The 27,375-nt window shown below is 40.6% G+C and overlaps 1 long non-coding RNA gene across 2 annotated transcripts in view; it reads left to right on the top strand.

The window, feature by feature from the left end:
- The window catches only part of LOC110340786, a 144,455-nt gene extending 118,571 nt beyond the window's left edge, over positions 1 to 25,884 (top strand). For both annotated transcript variants that reach the window (XR_005870369.1, XR_005870367.1), the window contains one exon: positions 24,774 to 25,884. This is a non-coding gene — a long non-coding RNA (uncharacterized LOC110340786). The remainder of the gene's footprint in view (positions 1 to 24,773) is intronic.
- Positions 25,885 to 27,375: the final 1,491 nt, after the last annotated feature.

Raw genomic sequence — 27,375 nt, 5'->3', positions numbered from 1 at the left:
CATAGAGAGTTAAGAAAGATAAATTCTAGTAGCGATTTGGTTGTTAATGACCTTGGTTGACCTTGGGAAAGCCTCTGGTTATTAGGATGGGGAACAAATGTCTGTCTTCTATATAGCTATTGGAGTGCCTCTGGACTGAGTCTAAGTCTAGATTGAGTTGAGATGCCAGGGGCCCAATCCCACATTTAACCAGGATTATTTTCCATGAAATGATGTTCTCATAGACCTTATACACCCTTCTTGAATAGGAGAGGAAGGAATAAAACTATAAGATGACTCAAGCAATGATTAAGACATTGAAAGAGAAGATATTAGGGGCTGACTTCTAACCCCTTGTAACATGGGAAGTTAGGTGTCTGTGAGTATGTGCTGTTCCCTAGTTCTCTAAAGAGAAGATTTGGGTAAGAGTAGTCAATCTCATTCAAGGACAGAGGTCTTTTGAAGATGGTCTGAAAGATGACTCCATCCTCCTGTTCAACTGGAAGCCTCCTTGATTCTCAGGTCAGACACATCGACTGCTTTGACTGGACCTTTCCTCAACAGGGGTCCCGAACTCTGCTACCTTCAGTCCCTCCCCTGTCTATACAGTCGAGGCTTCTTTCCTCTCACCTGGTTCCTGTAAGGGCTTCTTACCTGGAATCCACATCCACAGTGTGCTCTCAGTAGCTAAGTCAGAGCCTTGCTGTCAACATGGAAGGAATCCATCTACTCATCTCACTTTCCTGCTTAAAACTTGTGACACCGTATTCCACTTCCAGTGGAAGCTGCTGTTCTACAGGGTCCTTGGGATACCTCTGCTACATCAGTTTCCGGTCACTCCACTGCAGTCCTCAGTCCCTCCGTTTCTCTAGACTCATATTCAGTGTGTGTGTGTGTGTGTGTGTGTGCGCGCGCGCGCACAAGTGGAAGCCAGAGATCGACATCCCCAATTCACTTTCTACCTAACTTTAGTTTTTGAGCCAGGGTCTTTCACTGAACTGGAACCCTGCTGTTTTGGATAGACTAGCTGCCTAGTCAGAGCCCCCGCTCCCCATCTACCTTTCACACAATCATCCCTTTCACCCCAGGTCGAGGGTTCTAGACACCTGCCGCTGTGCCTGCCTTTTGTATGGCTACTGCAGATCTGAACTCAGATCCTCATGCCTGGGCAGCAGCACTAAGCCATCTCCTAGCTGCTCACGTCTGTCTCCCTATGGACTTCTTCTGCAAGGCTCTTCTCACAGATGCAGATGCCTGCAGGGCTGGTTTCTTCATCTTCAATGCTCTGCTCAAGGGAAACCTGCTCATTGTTTATTAGGTCAGCTTGGGCTCTGGAACACGGTGATCCAAAGTGCTCAGGAGCTTTTGGGGTCCTGCGGATACTGACATCATGAGTCCTTTATCTCTCAGTCCACTGGTTTGAATAAGAACAGACTTTTGGGGGAAAGAAGAGTAATTTGTTTTCCTTTGTTTTTAATGCACTAAATCTTGAAGTGTTTACAAACTATGTGATTGAGAAGGTTCTATTTGCATCCCAAGTTTGGAGTTGCTACTCACTGTTCCCATGTTTACCTTCTTACCATCTGTAGCCGGTTCTGAATTCTCTGTGTACCCATGGAGAACATTTTCCTAAAACTGAAGTAAGCAATGAGAAGCAGACCATTTGGGTTATTCTTTATGTTAATACTAGGAAAGTCAAAGACATTAGACTTCATGCAAACTGAGTTGTTTGAACTCAGATCACATAGTACATGTGCAGACAGGCATCCTGATGGGAATCAGCCAAGTAGAGGCAGGCCTTGACTGCCAGGAATCAAACCATAAGTTAGGCATGGAAGGCACTTTGGGCCAGTGAATGGCAGGGCCCACAATGTTAATTATTGTTGCTTCCAGGATTTTAGCCAGGAGCCAGGGAGATGGAACTCTCTGAGGTGCTTAGAAGCAACCCACCAAGTTCCTGGATAGTTTCTGTTCTCAATATTCCCTTGACTCATGGTTTGGATCCTGGGAAATTTATTCCATTTCTTCCTCAGTTCCTTGATGATAATGGTGGTTTTATCTGCACATTTGGTGAGTGATTTGCAATGACCTAGTTTGTTGTAATAGCATGCCCATGACTGTGTTGTGTATTGTTAAACTGCATTAGGATATGGTAATGGCTTTATTTGAGCACAAGGGATATTTTCAGGAATCTCTGTTGTGTAATTTGATAATATTACCATGCTGTGTATGGATTTGCCTCAAGTACAGCAGTTTAGCAACAAGAACAATAACAACAAAGAAACCTTCCACTAAAATATGGTAACTCCAAAGCAAAACAATGCTTTTAGAACTTACAAAAAATCAAAACAAGGAAAAACCCCAAGACTTCTGATCTTGTTTTCCTTTACCTATTAATTTATACCAGTAATGATTGCTTGAAAATTCACATCAAAATGTGAATTGTTACCATATGTAATCTCTTGGTAGATGTGGGCAGACCAACCCACTTAATCTCATTTGGTAAGATTGAAAAAGCTCTGCTTCCTCTTATTGTACATCTCAGTAATTTGATGGTGCTTGTGGATAAAAGGCACAGTCTGAGATTATCCTGAGACAATTGCATGAGCCCCCAGCATAATGGCAAGGCAGTAACAATTTAAAATCCAACCGAGGGTAATTAACAAGGCTCTCTCTGCTCCCTCTTCTAATGTAACCTTTCTCTTTTAGGCCAGCTTTAGAGGAGTGATCTGACAACTGGCTTATTAGCTGGAGGATTTAGGTTGTAGGTTTAGATTGTTTATTGGTGACTGGGTTTCAGTAGCCACTATCTTCACATCTTATGACAGACAGGTTGTGCCTTAAAGGTCTCAGTCAGTGGTGGCTGTTCCTCCTCTTTTCCCTTGCATTCTTCTGGGTCTGGAATAAAATGTAACATTGGAGAACTTTAAGGGAAGTAATGAACAAGAGCATTTTCATTGCACTATGCAAATTGCATACAAAGGTATGCAAGCATTTGCAAATGTAATTTTGGGTTCAAATTTTGCAGCCAAGAATATTGCAATTTGTGTTAGAACATGCTTCTTTCCCTTCAGGCCATGAAGAATACTCCTGAGTCTTTGGTTATTTGAGATACACCTATTTCATCTCTTTTCTAAAGTGGAATGGGTTTTGCTTTTCCTTTTTGATGGTCTGGCCTTTTGGTCTTATCTGTGGAGGCAGAACATCTGTGGTGTGAGAGGGGATTTGTCAGAAAAGGGCACACTTTTCAGGGCATGTAGCTTAGATGTCTTAGATGCACAGTCTATGTCTAGACACATATTAGTGAATGAAGGAGAGGTTATGCTGGGAGTTGGGGTAGAAAAAGGATAATGTTTTTAGGAAGTGAACAGGGGAGGGGGCAGAAATGATCATCTTGGGTGGTTGTTCCTGCCACAGATAGATCAGGGGGACAGTGCTCTACGGTCAGCTTGAAGATAATTTTCCAAACATTTCTCAACTCTCTGAAGGCCTTTGTATCCCTACCTGAGATAGAGTTTCTTGTGTGTTGACTGAGCCTCTTTTGCTCTGGGTGATGGCTTAAGTTTCAGGAAAATACATGAGGCTGCCGCTCAATGCCGCAATGCACATGGGAAGATGGGAACATGTGTGCTACAGGGATGGAAGCATCTCTCTCAGGATCCTGATTTCCCTTTTAAGGAACTTATCATGAGTTAGTAATGAAATCATCCCGGTTAGAAAGAATCCGAGGTAGCAGATAAAAGCTCGAATCATCTCTGGGATTCCCCTTTGAGATCTGCATTCAACCATGAGAGCCGAGGTCGGAAGACAGCTGTTTACAAAGGTGGTTGAAAGGGAATTGTTAAAGGAATTTTCTAACAAAATGGAGGCAAACTCACCGCATCCATGCTGTTCTTTGAAGTGAAGGCCCAGCTTTGATCCTTCCGTTCCTCACCCACAGCGATTCACTGCATAGCACGTCTTATCACTTATCTTGCTCCCGGAGAGGACTAGATCATTCCTCCTCTGCTCAGCTACAGCCTGTGTTTTCATCTCTGTTTTTCTCAAGATGACTGAGAAGTCTGGTGGTACTAAACTGCAAACAACATGCTCTTTCTGACTAGGAGAAATTGCCAGTGGTAAAAGGGGCCCTTTTCAGTATCACACCAAGGACTTTTCTTCCATCTGGTTTCTAAAGTGAATGATGGTGTTGATAAGAGATACGGCCTGAGTTCTAGACACTGCAAGCTCCTATCCCACCTAGGGCCTCAGTGGAAGCATGCACTTCTAAATCTGGAGATTGTGCCATGTAGCAGCTCAGTAGAAAATAACGAGTGACAAGAAGTGGCAGTGGGTGGCAAGTACTCTGGCAGAAGCCTGCTGTGACAAGTCACAGACTCTGGTGTCTAGAGAAGGGGTGGCTACTTCCTCAGACATAAGGAAACTTCCAGGTCACAGATGCTTTTTTAATCAGCTGGAGCAGAGGGTGTCACACTCTGGTGGTGTTTCAGGATACGGAAGCCAGGCAAATGGGTGAGGGGACTGTGAGTGTACATACATATCACCCTCGTCCTTGATTCCATCTTTTCCCAAGTCACTCAACTGAAGTCCTGAATGGGAACTAGAGGAGAGTGTGACAGTCATTTCTTCATTGGGAGGAAGACCCGAAAGATGCGATGGAGGAAGAAAGATTATTTTTAGCTCTTGGTTTCACCCTGTGGTTGGCTGGTTGGCACCTTTGTTTCTGGGCCACAGTGAGGCAGATCTTCATTGTAGGAAGGCCTGGAGGAGAAAGCTGCTAACTTACGTCAGCCAGGAAACAGGGAGAAAGAACCAGAGACCGTGCCTCCAGTGACTGTTCTCCTTCAGCTAGACCTTGCCTCCTAAAGTTGCCACCAACTCAATTCTCAGAGTAGCCCCGCCACCTGGGGTTCATTCCATAAGTACATGAGCCAGGGTTGCCTTTCAGAGTTGAACCTTACCAGAGAGTCATTTGCATGAAGTATGGGCATTGCTGTTAAGTAGATCTGGATTGAAGGTCTGCCCCTACATCCTGAACTCTGAGTGGCGGTGTGTTAGTTTTTAAACCTTATTGTTAATTTCCAACTTAATAAAATGATCATAGTTCACTCCAGAATGAAAAGGAGAGGCTAATTAATAAATATTAAGATAAAAAGTTTATGAAATGCCAAAAATGCCAAATTCAGTACCTGCCACTCAATAAAGGGCACAAAGACACACACACACACACACACACACACACACACACACACACACACACACACACACACACACAGGCAAACACAAAAAACCAGCCAGACAGTGTAATAGGACTTAGCAGGTATGTCTTTTCCCTAGAAAAATGAGAAAGTTCTGTGAGGTTGTAAACTGATTATCCCCACTTTAAAGCTAGTAATGATAACAATGACAACAGATTTGAATTATAGTGGGGTTCTGATATCATTAAATGGTATATGACTAGTGACACAGTAATGCTCTGAAACTGTCCAACCATCAATTTCTTCCTTTTTCCTCTGAGTTTGAAGCCTAACTAGCACTTCTTCCCTCTAGGACACGAAATAGGAAGTCTTCTTATTAGCTGCACCCAGGTGGGGAAATAGGAGCTGTAGTTTGTAGAACAGGCCCTTGGGCCAGTGGTCTACTCTGCAAAGATGTGGCAGGGCCAGCTCTATGGGCTGGTGTGTTTGTCCCCCATAGTCTGTTACACAGAGAGGAGCCATGGATTACAGAATGGCTTCCACCCATTAAGGAGATGTGGCCCACTATACAACTAGAGGCCAAAGTCTCTGACATTTAAAAGATAAGAGCCTTTCTGATGAAGGTGGATATGCTGTGTCTTCTCCATAAGCTTGCGGAATATCCTTAATCATATATACTTGAGTGTTCTTTTCCTTTTAGCTTTTTAAACCTTGCCAAGGCTACTGGATAAGTTACTTTGCTTTTATCTTAGAAGTCCATATTCAGAAATTGGCATTAGTTATCCCTTTTCATTTTTTAAAAAATGAGTTATATTGCTAGCACAATATTTGTGTTTTCAGTGCACAGACTCAATTTTATTTACATGTTAATAGAGTTAGGTCCTGGTGACTTGTGATAAGATCTTATTTTGGCAAACACAGGCACCCTCTTAGAATGCACTAGCAAAACAGAACAAATCCAATCATGTCATTAGGTAATTCCAATTCTATACTCATGGTTCCAGAAAAATGCCCCCTCCGCCTGTGTCCTTTAAGAGACATAGGATAAAGCAAGCTAAGCCACAAAGCTCCTGCTCCCCTGGGGCTGTGGGTTCTAGTTCTCTCCTGTGTACCTTCAGAAGAAGCTTCATGGGACACTCTTCTGAGGGAAAAAGTCTACCACACAATTAACTCCATCATTTTGTCAGTTACTCAGTTTCATTCAGATAGTGCCTACTAATTGATTCCTGTGCCTCAGGAACCTTCTGGGAGCTTTTGAGTGTTTTTTTAAAAAAGAAAATCACAGAATTTGTTTCTTCCTCTCAAATAGATGAAAATTTATTGGGAGTATTTTGTATTCATGAAAAAAATAAATTAGAAAACCCGAGGGTTTAATTCAATTGAATCTAAGAAGGTGTTTGGAGAATAAACATATTAGGAATAGTTCCTAACCACAATATTGTTACCCTCTCCTGTCAATCATTTGTGTCCTTTGTCATCTATACTAGTAATAATAAGAAGCACCCAGTCTCCGTGACTTCAGGACCTTGCTATAGGCTGGAGCGGGGGAGGGGCACCCTCAAGACCTTGCTATCCAAGGATCCTCAAGACCTTGCTATTCAGGGATCCTTGAGACCTTGCTATCTAAGGATCATGCTCTGAGCTACATGCAGCTCTCATGGTAAGAATGTGCCAGCCCTACAGGAGGCTGGTCTTGTGGTCAGAGGCTGCATCTTGCCTGAGCTGAGCTAGGACCATTTCTGATTGTCTAATCATACATCATCACCACAAGTGGCCCTGGGATGAGTCTCACCACAATCCAGCTGATCTAAAACATACCAAGTGTGAGTAACATGCAATAGAGATCCAAACATCCAACTCACCAAAGGTGGGTACAACAACAACACCAAAAGACACCAACAGTCTAATTCCAGATGCCTAGGTCCCATCACAAAAACAGAAATAATAGGGAAAAAGACTACTTACTAGTATTAATAATCAAAACCTAAAATTTGTGAATTGCTTTGTTTTTTCCCCATACGGAGTAGATTCAGCATAACCCATACCTCATCACTTGTTTCTATGGTGCAATACTTCCTTGAGGGAGAGGAAGTCAGAAAAGCAATAATTACTGGGACTCATACAATTCAAGGTCACTTTATCACTGCGTTCCAACCAAAGATCCTAGTTTAATTAGCAGCCACACTAGACTCTCCAAGTAAGTGAGTTATACCTACATTTTCTTTAACCTAGATGGATTTCTCTGTCCCTGGTTTACCTTCCACTGTGTGTGTGTGTGTGTGTGTGTGTGTGTGTGTGCATGTAGAAGTCAGAAGTCAATGTTGGATGACTTCCTATGCTGTGCTTGTTGTTTTTTTGAGGCAGCATCTCCCACTACATTTGTAGCATACTATTTGGTATGACTAACTGACCAACACCCAGGATTCTCCTGTCTCTGCCTCTGCCACGCTGAGATAACAGTGTGTGTCTCTCTGTTGGACAGTCTTACGTCAGATTGACACAAAAACTAGAGTTATCTTAAAGGAGGGAACCTCAGATGAGGAAATGCCACCATAGGACCGGGCTGTTGGACCCTTTCCCCATAGGGATTGCTGACCAGCTTGTGACTAGGAGCCAGCATATCCTGTTTCCCTCCTTCCAATTAGACCTGTATGCAAGTTCCTGTTTTCTGCCCATCCTTATTGTCTAAATTCAAGTTCCCATTATCCGCCCAAACGTGAGCTCTTGACCTTGGTAGTTTTCCACCATGCCTGCTTACTGGTAATTAATGCTCCACTCTTGTTACCATAAACGCCATTCTCCTTGCAAGAATGAGCCGCTGTCTTTTGTCTTCATTTAAATCCTCAGGCCCTCACCTGGATCATTGAGAAGTGTTGTAGCCCGAGATCACTACCCCTGGCAGAAAGACATTTTCTTAATTAGTGATGGGGGAGGGCCCAGCCCACTGTGGGTGGCTCCAACCTTGGGCAGGTAGTCCTGGATTCTATAAGAAAGCAGGCTGAGCAAGCCAGGGGAAGCAAGCCCGTACTTAGCACCCCCTTCAAGGCCTCTGTATCAGCTGCTGCCTTCAGTTTCCTGTCCTGTTTGAATTTCTACCATGATTTTCTTTGATAATGAACCTTATGGAAGTATAAGCCAAATAAACCCTTTCCTCCCCAACTTGCTGTTTGGTGATGGTGTTTTGTTGTAGGAATAGAAACCCCAAGGAAGACAGTAATGCAGCCTGCCTTTTTCTTTCTCAAAGCAGGTGTTGGGGATATGAACTTATGTCCTCATGCTTATGCAATAAGCATTTACCGACTGAGCTATCTTTCCAGCCTCTCTACCTTTGTTAATCGTGTCTTTGACTTGCTGAAATAAGGAATTCATCTTAAAATGTTTTATATCAGTGATTTATCTGTTTCTTTGAGTCTATATTTAAGAAAAGGAGATTTTTAAATAATACTTCAAGATACGTTTTTGTTTCAAAGGTATTTACAATTTTTCTGTAAGTAGACCTAACAATTTGCTGTTGTTATGTGTGTGCTTGATCTTTTCAGGGTGGAATGTATTATTTCTTTTGTATCTATAATATTTGGCTCTTAATTATGTGGAAGCTCTTAGTTTCTATATAATTTTATGTCCTGCTAATTTGTCAGATTCCCTTATCTTTCATAATAGTTTTTTGTTATCTTGATTCCATAGTACCTTTATTCCGTTTAATTCAATTGGCTGGTTATAATATTGTCATGTTCAAGGATAGTGACTAGAGTGAGTAACTCTCCATTGTTTCTTATCTTAATGGTATGACCTTTGTGTTTTCCTATTCATTAAGATACATATTTAATTGGTTCTTATTTTAATGAATGAAAATATATGTGTATGACTGAAAATATAATGTTGCTTAAAAATGTTTGTCACTGTTGAGAGGCCATACAATTGCTCTCTTTTACATACTACTATAATACTTATGCAGAACGATTTACTGATATTGAATCTCTTAGCACCCTACAAATAATTATGATGTATTTTCTTTCAGCATTGCATGCGATTCTATTTTAGGATTCTACTTATAATTTTATAGTACTTTTGTGACAATTAGAGACTTCCTTTTGTATAGTCTTCATATAAACTTTGGTTGATGAGAATTATATACCTGGGACAGATCTATCCTGTAAGCTGCAGTAATTTAAGCATCAGCTGTGTAATGCGATGCAGTCTAGTTGTTCATACTTGTTCACTTGTCTTCTGGGCTGATTTGAAGAGCCCAGAAGCATGCCTGTATCTTGTATGTTAATTGGTCCATTTGCACTTTTGAATTTTTATTTCACTTATCTGTTTCATCAAGGTTTTTAAATGATTTCATGGAACTCTCCCAATTTAATTAAGTAGATCAAAAATACTTTGATGGTTATTTTCCTTGGTCATATTTTTGTGAACTTGTGATATTGCACCTTTTGTTAAAAAAAATAGATTTACTAGAGGTTTGTCTACTTTATTAATGTTATTCAAAGGATCAAAGTGTGTGCGTGTGTGTGTGTGTGTGTGTGTGTGTGTGTGTGTGTGTGTGTGTGTGTGTGTGTGTGTAGGCCAGAGGACATCCTGGATCTGGATCTTGTTCCTCAGGCACTGTCTACTCTTTTGCTGTTGTTATTTGGTAGTCACTTACTGACCAGGAACTTGTTAGGTAGGTGAGGCTGCTGGCCAGTGAGTCCCTGGGAGTTTTTGTCTCCTACTTCATAGTTCTGTGATTACAAGTACACACTGCCAATGCTTGGCTTCTTACCTGTGGTTTCAGGGGACTTCATGTTTGTAAGGCGCTTTACTGGCTGAGCCATCTCCCGGCCGATTATTTCTTTCTTTTGGATGACTGTCATTTTCCTCCTCTTTGGAACTGATATTTAATCTAGCTTCCACTGTCACTGATATGAGTTTTGGAAGTTCTGTGCTTTTACTTGAGCATTTAATTTATCCATATGCTCTGGGAAACACTTTATTTTATTTATTTCTGCTCTCAGAAACTTTGCAATTACTTTTTATATTTTCTATATCATATATCTCTTTGCCACAAGATTTGAATGGGGTTTTGTATGTTATGCTTCTATTTCCAAGAGGAAAGGGGTTATACTTCTAGTTTTATTTCCCCATGGTAAAGATGTATCATTTGTAGTTATAGTTTTTATGGATGTTATTATTTCTTTTAACTTTTTTGTGGCTTAATATATTGTTAATTTTTAAGTAGTATATATATTTTTCTTTAAACAAGTGCATTCTCTATTACTTGAATATAAGTAAGCTGCATGTTATTTGTTGTTTGAATCTTTTATATCCTTACAATTTTTTTCTTTTTTGCCTGTTTTATCTGTCTGGGTCTGTGTGATAGTGTTAATTGTCAACTAGATAGAATCAAGGATCGCTCGAGAGAAGGTATACCTTTGAGAGATTAAGATTAGCTCCTGAAAAAGTCAGAGATCATCTTGATTATGTTAGTGATGGGAAAGCCTGCTCACTGTGGGTGGCACCATTCCCTACGTAGGAAATCCTAGACTGTGTAGGAGTAGAGAAAGTGACCTGAGCATTTGCATGTATGTGCTCATCACTCTCTTCTTGTGACTGAGATGTAATGTAACCAGGGGATTCAAGCTCCTGCTGCCTTGACATCTCTACTATGGTGGGCTTGTACCTCAAAATGGGGCCTAACACTACCCCTTCCTCCCTTAAGCTTTTTTTTTCGGAGTATTTTTTTTTATCATAGTAACAGAAGAGAAGGTAAAACAGTTCAAAAGAAGCATGGAAGTCATATTTTTTGTTATGACCTTTTGACATGATGGTTCCATTTGATATTGTTTTATACTTTGTCTGCTTTGAATTTGTGTATTTTCTGTTTTGTATGACTATTTTCCCCTTCCATTTCAAAGTTTACTTGTTAAAAAAGACACACTCTGGAGCCTGGGGAGACGGCTCGATGGGTAAAATGATTGTCACACGAGCATGAGGACCTGAATTCAAATCCCAGGTACAGATGTAAAGCCAGGCTCAATAGTATATGTCTGTCATCCTGGTGCTTCTACAGCAGGTGAGAAATGGAGACAGAAGAATACCTGAAAGCTATTGGCCAGCCAGTCTGGTGTATCCAAGGACACATAATAGAAATCTTTTCTCAAGCAAGGTAGGAGTCAACACCTGAGTCTGTCCTGTGACCTCTACACACATGCCATGGTACTCACCTGTCTGTAATTTTACACACACACACACACACACACACACACACACACACACACACACCACCCATACACATGGTAAGAAAACAGCCAACAACAGACACATTTTTATCTTTCTATAACACTCTTATAGGTCTACCTGGTTTGTTTCCTATGATGACAAATACTGAGATTAACTAAAACCATTTCTCCTTTCTCCCATTGTTCTTGTATGCTCCAGTTTTATTTGCTGACATTACCAGAAATTTCTTTTAGTCTTAAGTGCAGTCAGTACTAACAGTTTGATTGCTAGGCTTAGGAACAGAACCAAATACATATACACTCTTGTTAATATCTATGTCAGAACCAATGAAGTCATTTTACTTTCCATTCAACGTCTCTTGTCTAGATTTTGTCATTTTAGGTCCTCACTGTTACAGCACATGATGAGGTGGGATGGAACAGCAGGGAAGTTGGGAAGGGAAGGAAGGCTCTCTCAGGGGATCTAGTTTGTGCTTTCTCCCTGCTGAAGGAAGTACTTCAGCACACCTGCCGAACTCTAAGCTGGGAAGATCAGCTACACAAACAGCACTTTCTTCTTTGGAAGTTCAGACAAGACTTTAACACAGTAAATGAACCACACTTAAGGCCAAAGCCTGTGAGATCTTTGAATTTAACCTCAACCACAACCTCTCTCAACTGTGAGAGAAACCACATCTCAGAAACATACCTAACAGTTTTGTCCACAAAAGGAAATTCTTTAGAGAAACAAGTAAACTGCTACTTTCCTAAAATTAATTGTTAAACTATAATTTTGAAAATTTGCTTAACATTTCAGCAAGATTGTAAATTACGTCCTTTGGACACTGTTAAATTCAAGAGCAACAAAATCAAGTTGGAAAGTTTGCTCATGTCTGTAATTGTAGTACTCTAAAGGTGGAGGCAGAAGGATCAGGAGTTCAAGGTCATCCTCAGATACATGAACAGTTTAAGACCAGGCTGGGATACAAGAGAAGAAAACAAAAACAAAAACTACAGATCACAACCCCCGCCCCTCACACTAACATGACAGTTAGGGACAATTTTCTCTTTGTGAAGGCTGCTCTCACCTCTTAGTTATATTCTAATTTATTTTTACTTCACAATCCCCAATTTGAAAGTGCTAAGGAGATTACTTGTTAATTAAAGTGCCTGCTATGTAAGCACGAGAACCTAAATTTAGACCCCAGAGCCCACATAAAAGTCACGTGTGGTGGTACTCGCCTGTAACCCCCACCCACATGCACAGCCACACACACACACACACACACACACACACACACATGCACACACTCAATACAACCAGCACTTCTTCTTTATGTTTCATTTTTAAATTCTTTTCTGCATTGTTAGTCATGATTCTGTCTACTTGTAATAGAGGTCCATGGGGGGAACCCTTCAGGGGGACAGCTGGCTACTGTGGCTTCTATTTTATATTATTTTAATGTAATCACCTCAATCCTTTAGTCTTATTTCTGTAGGCAAATATATTCCGTGCTGAATCCTGAAATACTGATGAATACTTTTCTGGTTTTTTTTTTTTTTTTTTTTTTGGTGTGGTAGTATGAAGATACTTCATGGTAAATTCTTCAGAATCGGCTCCTGGAAAGGATATTGTCTAATTTCTCCTACATCAATGACCCTTATGCTGAAAGATTGTTGTGGGTAACCTTTTTGACCATGTTAAAAGTGCTATGTTGTGTTCTAGTGTGAACTTTGGCTGTCAAGATGTCTAATCTAATTGACATTCTTCCCTACAAATGACTAAGATGGTTTTTATTTTTTGCTTAGATATTTAAGGTATTTTATTTTTATTTAAGGATTGATACTTAGCTAGCTAGCATCTGTGTTGATATTTTATTTTCCATGGCAGCAATGTGTTCTTTAAATATATAGGTACAAGTTTTATTTCAATTTATGAAGAACTTCCTTAATTTTAAAAAATTATCTTTTTATTATTTCCTTTTTGGGGAGACTTCTTTGACAGTTATTGGTTCATCTTCACATTTATATCTAACACTTTACTTGAACTATCTTAAAATATTTGGAAAATTTTGACTGGTTTGTTATTATTCATTTTAATAAGCTGTTCTCTTAATGTACTTTCTGTCTAGTCAGTGTTTTACTTTAATTAGTTTTTATTTAAGTTTTTTCTGATCTTTGGTTCATGTATATGTGTGTGTTTGTGTGTCAGGGTTATGTGTGCACATGCAGGCGAGACAATAACCTTGGGTGCCGTTCCTCAATTGCCATCCACCTTGTATTTGAGACAGGGAACTTACCAAGTAGGCAAAGGTAGCCATCCAGTGATTCCCCCAGGGAGCTGCTTGTCTTTGCCTTCCTCGTATGAAATTATAGTATATAACACAATGTCTGGCATGTCTTCTGGGAATCTAACTCAGGGCCTTCTGCTTGCAAGGCATTATTTCATTGACTAAGCAATCTCCTCAGCCCCTCCCAGTCTACTTTGAAATGCTAATCTTTATTTAATGTACTCTCTTGTTTAGTTACATAAGAAATTTATTTTGCATTTGTGCTGTTTAAAGGTTTCAATGCTTCTTAAATTTTTTTTTTATATTTTATTTTCCAGTTTAAATTTAGATAAGAAACGAGGTTGCTTCACAAGTCAGTTCCAGGTCCCTCTCCCATTCCCTCCCCTCCTCCCGTGCCCTCCTCCCAGCCCCCCCTTATCCCCTCATTCCCCCAGGGAGGGTGAGGCCCTCCATGGGGGTGTCCATAGTCTGTCATTTCATATAGGGCAGGGCCTAGACCCTTCCCCAAGAGTTCAGGGTGAGAGTGCACCTCACATTGTTCTATGGGAGTCCAAAGTCCGTGTGTATACTTGGGATGGGTACTGATCTGCTGCCCAAGGCTCAATAGATTCCCTAGGCCTCCTCACTGACACCCAGATTCAGGGGGTCTTGATCAGTCCCATGCTGGATTCCCAGGCTAATGCCTGGGATTCAAGAGTTAACCTTTGTCTGGTCAGCTGTTTCTGGGGGTTAAACCAGCCCAGTCTTAATCCCTTTGATCATCAGTCCTCCCTCTCTGTTACTGGCTTTCTTGAGTTCAGCTCAGTACTTAACTAAGGGAGTCTGCCTGTTCTTCGATCAGCCATTAAATGAAGTTTCTGTTTCCCAGACTCTCTGGCCATAGGATTGTAGGCTGGCACTCCCCAGATCTATGTCTAAAATCCATATATGAGAGAGTACATGCCATGTTTCTCTTTTTGTGACTGGGTTACCTCACTCAGGATGGTTTCTTCTAGTGTCATCCATTTGCCTGCGAATCTCATGATTCCATTATTTTTTTCTGCTGAATAGTACTCCATTGTGTAGATGTACCACATTTTCTCTATCCACTCTTCAGGTGAGGGACATCTAGGTTGCTTCCAAGTTCTGGCAATTACAAATATAGCTGCTATGAACATAGTGGAACAGACATCTTTGTTGTATGAATGGGCATCTTTTGGATATATGCCTAAGAGTGGAGTTGCTGGGTCTTGTGGTAGGTTTATTCCCATTTTTCTGAGGAATCTCCATACTGATTTCCAAAGTGGCTGAACCAGTTGGCACTCCCACCAGCAATGGAGGAGTGTCCCCCTTTCACCACATCCTCTCCAGCATAAATTGTCATTGGTGTTTTTGATTTTAGCCATTCTGACAGGAGTGAGATGGTATCTAAGAGTTGTTTTGATTTGCATTTCCCGGATGGCTAAGGATGTTGAGCATTTTCTCAAGTGCCTCTGAGCCATTTTAGACTCCTCTATTGAAAACTCTCTATTTAGTTCTGCAGCCCACTTTTTAATAGGGTCCTTTGGTGTTTTTGGAGACTTGCTTCTTGAGTTCTTTGTAAATTTTGGAGATCAGCCCTCTGTCAGATGTGGGATTAGTGAATATTTTTTCCCATTCTGTGGGCTGCCTTTTTGTCTTGCTGACTGTGTCCTTTGCCTTACAGAAGCTTCTCAGTTTCAGTAGGTCCCATTTATTAATTGTTGATCTCACTGTCTGTGCTACTGGTGTTATGTTCAGGAAGCTGTCTCCTGTACCAATTCGTTCAAGGGTACCACCCACTTTCTCTTCTAAGAGGTTCAGTGTGGCTGGATTTATGTTGAGGTCTTTGATCCATTTGGACTTAAGTTTTGTGCATGGCGATAAACATGGATAGATCCGCATTCTTCTACATGCCAGTCTCCAATTATGCCAGCACCATTTGTTGAAGATGCTTTCTTTATTCCATTGTATATTTTTAGCCTCTTTGTCAAAGATCAGATGTTCGTACGTGTGTGGGTTAATACCCGGGTTTTCAATTCGATTCCATTGGTCTACCTGTCTATTTTTGTGCCAATACCAAGCTGTTTTCAGGACTATAGCTCTGTAATAGAGCTTGAGGTGAGGGATGGTGATGCCTCCGGACGTTGCCTTGTTGAACAGGGTTGTTTTGAATATCCTGGGTCTTTTGTTTTTCCATACAAAATTGATTATTGTTCTTTCAAGGTCTGTGAAGAATTGTGCTGGGATTTTAATGGGGATTGCATTGAATCTGTAGATTGCTTTTGGCAGGATTGCCATTTTTACTACATTGATCCTACCTATCCAAGAGCATGGGAGATCTTTCCATTTTCTGAGGGCTTCTTTAATTTCTTTCTTTAAAGATTCAAAGTTCTTACGATACAGGTCTTTCACTTGTTTGGTTAGTGTTACCCCAAGGTATTTTATGTTGTTTGTGGCAATTGTAAAGCGTGATGTTTCTCTGATTTCTCTTTCAGCCCTTTTATCATCTGTATATAGTAGGGCTACTGATTTTCTTGAGTTGATCTTGTAGCCTGCCACTTTGCTGAAGGTGTTAATCAGCTGTAAGAGTTCCCTGGTAGAGTTCTTTGGGTCATTGATGTAAACTATCATATCGTCTGCAAACAGTGAAAGTTTGACCTCTTCCTTCCCAATTTGTATCCCCTTGATCCCCCTTTGTTGTCGTATGGCAATAGCTAGAACTTCAAGTACCATGTTGAAAAGGTATGGAGAGAGTGGTCAGCCTTGTTTTGTTCCTGATTTTAGAGGGATTGCGTTGAGTTTCTGTCCATTTAGTTTGATGTTGGCTGTTGGTTTACTGTATATAGCTTTTATTATGTTTAAGTATGTCCCTGTTATCCCAGATCTCTCCAAGACCTTTATCATGAAGGGGTGTTGGATTTTGTCAAAGGCTTTTTCAGCATCTAGTGAGATGATCATGTGATTTTTGTTTTTCAGCTTGTTTATATGGTGGATTACGTTGATGGATTTTCGTATGTTGAACCATCCCTGCATCCCTGGGATGAAACCTACTTGATTGTGGTGAATGATTGTTTTGATGTGTTCTTGGATCCGATTTGCCAGTATTTTATTGAGTATTTTTGCATCAATGTTCATGAGGGATATTGGTCTGAAGTTCTATTTCTTAATTGTATCTTTGTGTGGCTTGGGGATCAAGGTTATTGAAGCCTCATAGAAAGAGTTTGGCAAAGACCCTTCTGCTTCTATTGTGTGGAACACTTTGAGAAGAATTGGTATAAGCTGTTCTTTGAATTTGTGGTAGAATTCTGCACTGAGGCCATCTGGACCTGGACTTTTTTTGGTTGGGAGACTTTTGATGACAGCTTCTATTTCCATAGGGGTTATAGGTCTATTTAAATTGCTTATCTGTTCTTGATTTAGTTTTGGCAAATGATAGCTGTCCAGGAAGTCATCCATTTCCTTTAAATTTTCGAATTTTGTGGAGTACAGGTTTTCAAAGTATGACCTAATGATTCTCTGGATTTCCTCAGAGTCTGTTGTTATGTCCCCCTTTTCATTTCTGATTTTGTTAATTTGCGTGTTCACTCTCTGCTGTTTGGTAAGTTTGGACAAAGGTTTGTCTATCTTGTTGATTTTCTCAAAGAACCAACTCTTCGTTGCATTGATTCTTTGTATTGTTTTCCGGGTTTCTACTTTATTGATTTCAGCCCTCAATTTGATTATTTCCTGGCGTCTACTCCTCCTGGGGGAGTTTGCTTCTTTGTGTTCTAGAGCTTTCAGCTGTGATGTTAATTCTCTGGTATAACTGTTCTCCTGTTTCTTCATGTGAGCACTTAGTGCTATGAACTTTCCCCCGTAGCACTGCTTTCAAAGTGTCCCATAGGTTTGGGTATGTTGTGTCTTCATTCTCATTGAATTCGAGGAAGTCTTTAATTTCTTTTTTTTTTTATTTCCTCTTTGACCCAGGGATGGTGCAGTTGAGCATTATTCAATTTCCATGAGTTTGTAGGTTTTCTGCAATTTGTGTTGTTGTTGAATTCTAATTTTAAAGCGTGGTGGTCTGATAAGATGCATGGAGTTATTCCAATTTTTTTGTAGCTGCTGAGGTTTGATATGTTGCCAAGTATGTGGTCGATTTTTGAGAAGGTTCCATGTAGTGGTGAGAAGAAGGTATATTCTTTTTTATGTGGATGAAATGTTCTATAGATATCTGTTAATCCCAGTTGGGTCACTACTTCTATTAGACCCTTTGCTTCTTTGTTGTATTTCTGTCTGGTATTCCTGTCTAGTGGTGAGAGTGGTGTGTTGAAATCTCCCACTATAACTGTGTGGGGCTTTAGATGACATTTAAGTTCTAATAATGTTTCTTTAACGAATGTGGATGCCTTTGTATTTGGGGCATAGATGTTCAGGATAGACACTTCATCTTGGTGGGTTTCACCTGTGATGAGTATGTAATGACCTCCTTCATATCTTTTGATTGATTTTATTTTAAAGTCTAGTTTGTTAGATATTAGGATTGCTACCCTTGCTTGTTTCTTGGGTCCATTTGATTGAAAAATTTTTTCCCAACCTTTAACTCTCAGGTAATGTCTGTCTTTGAGGGTGAGGTGTGTTTCTTGTATGCAGCAGAAGGAAGGATTCTGTCTTCGAATCCATTCTTCTAGTCTGTGTCTTTTTATGGGTGAGTTGAGGCCATTAATATTGAGGGATATTAATGACCATTGATTGCTCATCCTTCTTTGATTTGCGATGGTTGTTGTTGGTGGAATTATGTGTGGCATTTCACCCCTTTGTTCTTTTGGCTGTTGGTAGAGAGGGATTCTCTAATGCTTATGTTTTTCTGGTTGTAGTTAGCTTCCTTGGGTTGGAGTTTTCCTTCCAAAATTTTCTGTAGGGCTGGGTTAGTGGACACATATTGCTTGAATCTAGATTTGTCATGGAATATCTTGTTTTCTCCGTCTATAGTGATTGAGAGCTTTGCCGGGTATAGTAGTCTGGGCTGGCATCCATGGTCTCTTAGTGTAGGTAGAATATCTATCCAGGACCTTCTGGCTTTCAGAGTTTCCATGGAGAAATCAGGTGTAATTCTGATAGGTCTGCCTTTATATGTTACTTGACCTTTTTCCTTAGCTGCTCATAATATTCTTTCTTTATTCTGTATGTTTGGGGTCTTGATTATTATGTGGCAAGGGGATTTTTTTGTGGTCCACTCTATTTGGTGTTCTGTAGGCTTCTTGTACCTTCATTGGCATGTCTTTCTTAAGGTTGGGAAAGTTTTCTTCTATGATTTTGTTGAATATGCCTTCTGCCCCTTTGAGGTGGATTTCTTCTCCTTCTTCTATACCTATTATTCTTAGGTTTGGTCTTTTCATGGTGTCCCATATTTCCTGGATGTTTTGTGTTAAGGATTTGTTGGATTTAAGGTTTTCTTTGGTTGATAAATCCATTTCTCCTAGTGTATCTTCAACACTTGAGATTCTCTCTTCCATCTCTTCTATTCTGTTGGCAATGCTTGTATTGGTAGTGCCTGACTGTTTGTCCAGCTTTTCTATTTTCTGCCTTTCTTCAGATTGTGTTTTTTTTAAATGTCTCTATTTCAGTTTTCAACCCTTGCAGTGTTTGCATTGCTTCTTGCACTTTTCTGTTTATCTTTTTGTCCGTTTGTTGCCTATTACGAATTTTTTGCTTTGTTCTTTCTTCCATTTCTTGCATTTTTTGGTTTGCTTTTTGTTCCATTTCTCGCATTTTGTGCTTTGTTTCTTCTTCCATTTCCTGCCTTTTTTGGTTTGTTTCTTCTTCCATTTTTTTCATTTTTTGCTTTGTTTTTTCTACCATTTCTTGCATTTTTTGCTTTGTTTCTTCTTCCATTTCCTGCCTTTTTTGGTATGTTTCTTCTTCCAATTCTTGCATTTTTTGCTTTGTTTTTTCTTCCATTTCTTGCATTTTTTGCTTCATTTCTTCTTCCATTTCCTGCCTTTTTTGGTTTGTTTTTTCTTCCATTTCTTGCATTTTTTGGTTTGTTTTTTCTTCCATTTCTTTGAGGGATTTTCCTTTATCCTCTTTTAGGGCCTCTATCATTTTCATGAAAGTGCTTTTAAGGTCGTTCTCTTCTGCTTCGTTCGCATTGGAATGTTGGGGTCTTGCTGGTTATGGAGTCTCTAGAATCTGGCGGTGTCATATTTGTTTTTCTGTTGCTGACTGTGTTTATGTATTGTCTCTTTCCCATCTCTTCTTCTAGTGGGTGCAGAAAGAGCCCCTTACTGGTCTGGGTACCACAGTTCCCTTTTGGTGGGTGATAGCAAGTCCAATAATCTGGTGGTTCTTCTATTCCTTGTCCAAATGCTGGTCCCGTGGGTGGAGAAGAAGAAGAGGAATCTGGGGCGCTTAGCCTCCTACCTGGTCCCCTGGACCCTATGCTGGGTCCTGTTGTACCTGATCCAGAACAGCTACTCCCCTGCTCTCCCTGGCTCCTTTGGTTTCCTGGTCTCGTTGGTGGGAGCGAAGATCTGGAGTCTGGGGTGCTTGGCTCCCGCCGGGATTGGGAGCTCTGTGCAGTTCCCAGGCGATCTGCAGGCACTGGAACACAGGCCGGGAAGCCGGCCTGTTTACCTGATGCTGCCAGAGGAACAGCTCTCTTAAAATTTTTTTTATCTAAATTTGAAACATTTGAGCAGTGTGTGTGTGTGTGTGTGTGTGTGTGTGTGTGTGTTGCTAGCTATTGAATCCCAGGCCTGTGCATGCTTTGTAAGCCTCTATGCTGTCCTCTGCTCTGTGACTACATTTTCCTTTGGTTCCCTGGAGTTTCTATGGAAAAGATCAAGCTCTAGGGCCTGGTGCTGAAGACCTCTGATGATAGGTCTGTGACCTGGTCTCTCTTTATCTGGCCTTCTCTTTAGTGCTGTGCATCATTTATTCATACAGGGTCAGCTCTTGGATGACCATGCTGTCCTGCTTTTCTGTATTTCTGATCTTTCTGCCACTGCTATCTTTTCCTTTATGTCTTTTTCTTACATTGCTGCAATGAAACACCATGGCCAAAGCAATTTGGGGAGGAAAGGGTTTGTTTGACTTATACATCCATGTCGCTGTTCATCATCAAAGGAAGTCAGAACAGGAACTCAATTAGGGCAGGAACCTGAAGGCAGGAGCTAATGCAGAAGTCAGTCATTGAGGGGTGTTGTCTATTGGCTTGTTTATCATGGCTTGCTCAGCCTCTACAGCCAAATCTTATGGAGGCATTTCCTCAGCTGAGGGTCCTTCTCTCAGATGACTCTAGCTTGTGTCAAGTTGACATAAAACTAACCAGGACAGTTTTTTCACACTTTTAAGACAAAATTCCAATATGAGTGCCTTCATCAATAGTCCTTGATATCTGGCTGTCCTTGCCACAAACCTAAGCTGGATTAATGGTCTTATCTGATATTTCTAATAGTCAGAGCTCTCAGGTATCATGTTTCGTCACATTCTGGAGTGCAATGTGTTTTCTATATGTCCTTACCTCTTCCCTCACATTTTCTTTCAGATGTGAGGATTCACAAATCCTATCCTAGTGTATTATAACCATCAAGTTATTTAATGCATTTATTACTTTAGTATTAAAATAAAGGTAAATATGTTTTCCCTGATTTTTATGATTTTTCTGATTTTTATGTTATTTATCATAATACCCAAATGCCTCATTCATGGTTGGTGCCCAATGCTTATTCTATAGTTGATAAAGTTTATAGATGTAGCTGTTCTCACGGAGCATCGTCTTTGGTAAAATGGTCACAATGGGGGGGATAAAGTTCCTAAGGTTTAAATATAAAGAAACATGCCTGGGAGAAAAGCTTCATGAATGAGGTTGTCAGGAAATCCAGTTAGCTTTCTAACCAGCTCTGATATTGTAGGTCACCCTTGCTGAGTGTGTGAGACATGATGATGGCCTGGATCAGCTTGAGATGGTCACATGGTAGGTAATGAGCTGGTGTTGACCTGGTACAAAAGACTGGCAGCATAATGATCCGCCTCAATTATCTTCCCAGTAGAGATAGGCTCATGAATCTCACCAGATGATGTGACCTTCTCTTCATGCCAGCTCTCCTCCATGTTTGAGCCCCCACTCATTCTGTTCTCCCCACCCACAGTGTTCTTCCTTTCCCCTTGCCTGCCTGCCTGACTGTCCTCCCCTCCCCTCCTCCCTCCAAGGCCCACATCCCACTTCTTTATTTGGATTTCTATGTACTGCTGTTCCCTGAAATCTTCACCACACCACACTTCTGTGTGCAATCTCACTCCTCCAGTATTAAATGTGCCTGGAATTGATTTTAGTGATGAGATGTTTTCCAAAGGCTCTTCTGATGTCCCAGTAGGGACCAGCACTATGGTGGGTCAATAGCTGGTCGTTTTAAAATCCTTGGTTGATCTGTGGTACCAGCACCAGAAAAAGATAAACATGGGGTTACGCTGCTGCTGTTGGTGTTACGGAGGAAGTTTGCAGTCTGGTTTCCCCTTGAAGAAGGTTTCAGACTATGCCTAAAGCCTTTCCTGTGGATCTGAGTGGTAGTAGGGGTTCTTTGTATTTTTTTCCTCACCTCGTTGGTACCAGTTGATATTGGACCTGAGGGGTACAGTGGAGGAAGATTGATAAAGATCAATTTGGGAGCTATGATCCTTCCTTCTTGTAACCGCACAGGGCTCATCTCTGGTGACTGGGTCTAGTGCCTTTTGCATAGCCTGCCAGCCTTAGCAAAGTTGCCTCCACCTCACTTGGCTGGGTTCATTTGCTCCAAAACCAGCTGCCTCTACTCTAATAGCTTCCTGCTGAGAGGATCTGTCTGCTGCCACTGTTTCTCAGCAATCCACAGCTTTGCCATGCCACTTGAAGCTTTATCGCAGGCCCTCCTTAAAGCATTCACCTGCCCTCCCTTGCAGAGAGTCATGGCATGCCTGTATATGAGACGCACTCTCCATCTTCCCGCAGATGGAGTCACCAAGAGCAACCTTCATGGAGACTTGCCAGGGAGCCTGATCAGGAAATCAGTGACTCCAGCTCCTCGGGCAGGTGTTGACAGTGACAGATGTGCTGAGTGGTGGCTTTCTCTGTTGCTGGAGGGGTAACTGTAATGCAGGACTTTTACCCAAAGGGTCACCGCACTGTTAGGAAGCCTTAGCTTCTTCCAGAAAGAGGTCTAATGTTTACTCAAGCACTCATTCCTAAATCCAGTGTTTTACCCTCCCTGTAAGGTTGTAAAGTTGTGGTTTCCATTGCTGTGATAAGCACTATGACCAAAAGTAAGTTGGGAAGAAAAGGATTTATTTCTTCTTACTCATGTAGTCCATCATAAAGGGAATCCAGGGCAGGAGCTCACGGCCGGAACCTAGAGGCAGGAGCTGAAGCAAGGGTCATAGAGAAACACTGCTTATGGGATTACTTATCATGCCTTGCTTATCCTGTTTTTTTTTATGTACTCCTAGATGATACCTGCCTAGTGGTGGTGTCACCCACAGTGAGTTGGGCCCTCTCACATCAATCATTAATCAAGAAAATGTACCACAAATTTGTCTCCAGGCTAATACGGTGGGGGCATTTTCTCAATTGAGGTTCTCTCTTTTAAAATTACTGTAGCTTTGGCCAAGATGACATAAAATTATCCAGCACAGCCCTTTGGGGCAGAATATTATCATCTGTACCTTTTGTGAATCTTACTGAGAATAGCTCTTACTCCTTTAGGATATGGCATTCAGTTTATTTTAACTGGGTTGCTGGGGTTGGAACTGTGAGGAGGACAGGCTTACATGGTTGTCTGAGATTGTCCTGTTAATTGAGAGAGAGAGAGAGAGAGAGAGAGAGAGAGAGAGAGAGAGAGAGAGAGAGAGAGAGAGAGAGAGAGAGAGAGGATTCCAGTGTGTGGATTCTGGGGACTGAACATAGGTTTTCAGGCTCAGGGGCAAGTCTTTACTCCATTGGACCATCTCACAGGCCCTACTATACTGGTTTATGTCATGGAATTCCTAGTGTTTAACATTTTTATGTTCTTTGAATAAACTCTATCTATAGCTACAATGATGCATTTTATAGTATTCTGTTTATTCTCCTTATTGGTACTTTATAGGATTATTTCATAGATGTTCTACAAGTAATGTTGGTCCATAGATTTGTTTATATGGCATCTTGTGCTGTCAATACTATGATACACTCTGTAATGTTGTATATTAAGAAGAATGGCTTAAAGTAGATTAATAAATACAGTGATTATATAAAACATATAGGAGACCAACATGATCATCCCTGAGACATCTAAACAAGTAAAGACTCACTACCCATTTTTTGCATTTATATGCTAGCTTCAGTTTAGTTTCTAGTGGGTGTTTATGGCAAGCACATGTAGCTTTTGGTTTCTTTTCATTTGTATTTCTTGCTGATACTATAATTATTTTTATTTACTTATTTATTTTAATTGGTGCATGTAATATTACAAATTTGGAGATGGAAAGATGGCTCAACTAGTAAATTGTTTGACATCCAAATATGAGGACCTAACTGAGCACAGCTCTCAGTTATTACATAAAAGTGCCAGGCATGATGGTACCTCCTGGTAACCTAGTGCTATGGAGGCAGAGGCAGGAGGATCCCTGGTCTCACTGATCATCTAGTCTAGACTAACTGATGAACTCCAGGCCAATGAGAGACTCTGTTTGGCTAGCATTCCTGATCATGATACCTGAGTTTGTCCTTCGATCTCCATATACATGTGTGTTTCTAAAATATCGTATGATGTTTTAATGCATGTGTATACTCTCTAGTGCTCAAATCAAGGTAAACAAATTGGTATCTTCAGCTGAATTTTTCTTATTTAAACATTCTATTGTAGAAATTACTGAGTGCCCAACCATGTTGTTTTCCTTCCTTTAGTGAACATTGCTTCTGCCAGCCTGATTTGAGGCTAGGTATAGTTATGTGACTACATTCTAAATGATGACTAGTGATGGAATTAATGTGCACCAGTTTTAGCCTTAGGTTTGCAAGCTTTCCATGCCATATTGTGAGTCAGCTTCTGGTCTAGATTGATTGGCACTTGTGATTAGACAATTGAAAAAGACCACTTCACTGTTCTCTTAAGGATTATGGGGAGATTGCCAGAAGATATTGTGAAAAGAAGGGGACAATGGTCATGAAAAACCTAGCATGATCAAAATCAAGGTAAGATATAAGCTGTTTAGGACACAGCATGGAGACTGGTGTGATCAGAATGTGTTTGGTGCTGAAGTAAGGCTGATAAGAAATGAAGGTGAATTCTATTAGTTCCTTCGTATCCTTGTTAAGTTTCTGTCTTGTGGTCCTGTCTAGTGCCATCTGTACAGAGTCAAACTGGAGTTGAGTATAAGGAGTGAAGTATTTGCAGGTATGCAGTGTCATTAGATTGAGATAATTGTCCCAGTGCTAGAGTCAGAAAGTGTAGTCTAACGCTAGGCTGGCGTCTAAAGAACCTGGGTGGTTTTTAATGAAAAAGCCTCAGTTAATGCCAGAGGTTCAGGGAAGAGATTCTTAGAGTACAGGTGGGTGCTGTTCTAGCTTTATTTCCATGGCTGTGATAAAACACTGTAAAAAATAAAAGAACTCAGGGGAGAGAGAGTTTATTTTAACTCACACTTCCCAATTACAGTCCCTGATTATGAGAAGCATCAAGGCACCAGGAACTTAAAGCAGCTAGTCACGCCCATAGGCAAGAGCAGAGAGAAATGGATGCATCCACATGTGGCTTGCTTGCTTGCCCTCAGCTCAGTTTCGCTATTCATAAAGTTCAGGACACTTGCGTAGGGAATGGTGTCACCCACAGTGAGTGGTTCTTTCCATAATTAATGAACCTGAGACAATCCCTGTGTCAGACATGCCCATATGTCAACCCCATGAACAGTCTCTCACTGAGACTCTTCCCAAAAGATTCTAGGTTTTGTCCAAGCTAATCATTACAGGTGCTTCTGGAGGAAGGCCTGCTAGAAGAAAGTCAGGGCTCGAGGTGAGTTCAGCTTCTTGGTGCAGATGGACAGTGATACCATTCACTTGCAGTATTGTGTGGGAATAGAGAGTGTGAATTATGTAAACTCTAACTTACACGGCTGAAAACATTTTAATTATGTCTGAATCCATCAGTTAGTTAACCACTTATCTAAAATTTAGAAAATACTCAAAGACATCTCTAATCTGTGCTTGTGTTTCTTTTGGTTAATTTGTGTATTTTCTTTTTTGGTTTTTTTTTTTCCGAGACAGGGTTTCTCTGTGGCTTTGGAGGCTGTCCTGGAACTCACTTTGTAGACCAGGCTGGCCTCGAACTCACAGAGATCCACCTGCCTCTGCCTCCCGAGTGCAGGGATTAAAGGCGTGTGCCACCAACGCCCGGCTTAATTTGTGTATTTTTTAGTGTTTTGTCTCCTTTTGTCCGTTAGGGTAAAATCAAGGTGAAAACTTTTTAACTTTGGAGTTGTTTCTGTACCTTGCTTTGATGAAGCATTATGCTTCTGTTCACAGATATTGCCATTATTCACCTTCAAGGAGGATGGAGTAACCATGATTTCTAAGTGGGGAGTTTATTTACAGCTTTCTTTAAAATTCTGGAAAGGTGTCAAAGTTGCCAATATAAAGTGTTTTCTCATTTCTCTTAATGTCTTTTCACACCTTTTCCCCCTACAGGCTGTTATCATTCTTATAGGAAATGAGTAACTGTGAGTCATAAATCTAACAGGCAGACCATCAGCCATGTTTCTAAAAGGTCCCTGTCAAAAAGAAATTAGGACACTTGTCTGATATTTTTGTGTTTCTACCTTTGAAAAAGGAAATTGTTAGGGTTGTCTGTGAAGGTTGAGTTGACTGATAGGCTAGCAATTTATTTATTTATTGTCTGTATGATTATTAGGATCAAAATGTCCATGCAAAGATGGAGGTGAGCTGGGTGTGGTGGCACATACCTTCAATTCTAGCATTCAGGAGGCAGAGATGGGTGGACCTCTGTGTGTTCAAGGCCAGCCTGGTCTACACAGTGAGCTGGGGCAAATAGTGACACCCTGCCTCAAAAAAAATCAGTAATAGGCTGCTTATCTGTTTCACATATTTTGGTCATGAGCCTAGCCTTTCAGGGCTGAGCAATCTCTCCAAACCTGTTTTCTGTTTCTTTAAAACATGGCAATTATGTTGAATTTGTTCAGATCATTAAAATGGCTTTCTGTAGCTCAAACTATACCGATGCAAAATTTTCTCAAAGTTCTAATAACTTGGTGTAGCTTTTTATTTTTAATAAGTTTCATGTTTAAAAATATCATATGTTGTATTCATTAGTGTTTTCAATCAATTTTGAGAATTTCAAATCTGAGAAATGTATTTACATCATTTTCCACCTCCCTCTATTCCATCCAATATTTCTCCACTTCTCCCCACTCTCTCTCAAATTCATGACTTCTTTAATTGTAATTGTTACATGTGTGTGTGTGCATGCATGCAAGCACACACACACACACACACACACACACAAAAGATAAGACCTACTGAGTTCATTTAATGTCAATGTTAATGGGGGAATTTTACAAGGTCACAGTAGTATTGTGTGTTGAAACATATTTCTGTTCATTGCCTATTTTAGAAATAAAGCTAAGAAAATGCTTATAATTTCATTTGGGGTTTAACAGATTTAAAAAATTCTGCATGATCCCTACTCTAGAAATCAACTGAAA

This window comes from Mesocricetus auratus, unplaced genomic scaffold (genome assembly GCF_017639785.1).
Source record: "Mesocricetus auratus isolate SY011 unplaced genomic scaffold, BCM_Maur_2.0 Super-Scaffold_100022, whole genome shotgun sequence".
Classification (NCBI taxonomy): domain Eukaryota; kingdom Metazoa; phylum Chordata; class Mammalia; order Rodentia; family Cricetidae; genus Mesocricetus; species Mesocricetus auratus.
The sequence above is the reverse complement of the archived record's forward strand: the minus strand, read 5'-3'. Positions and strand labels throughout refer to the sequence as shown.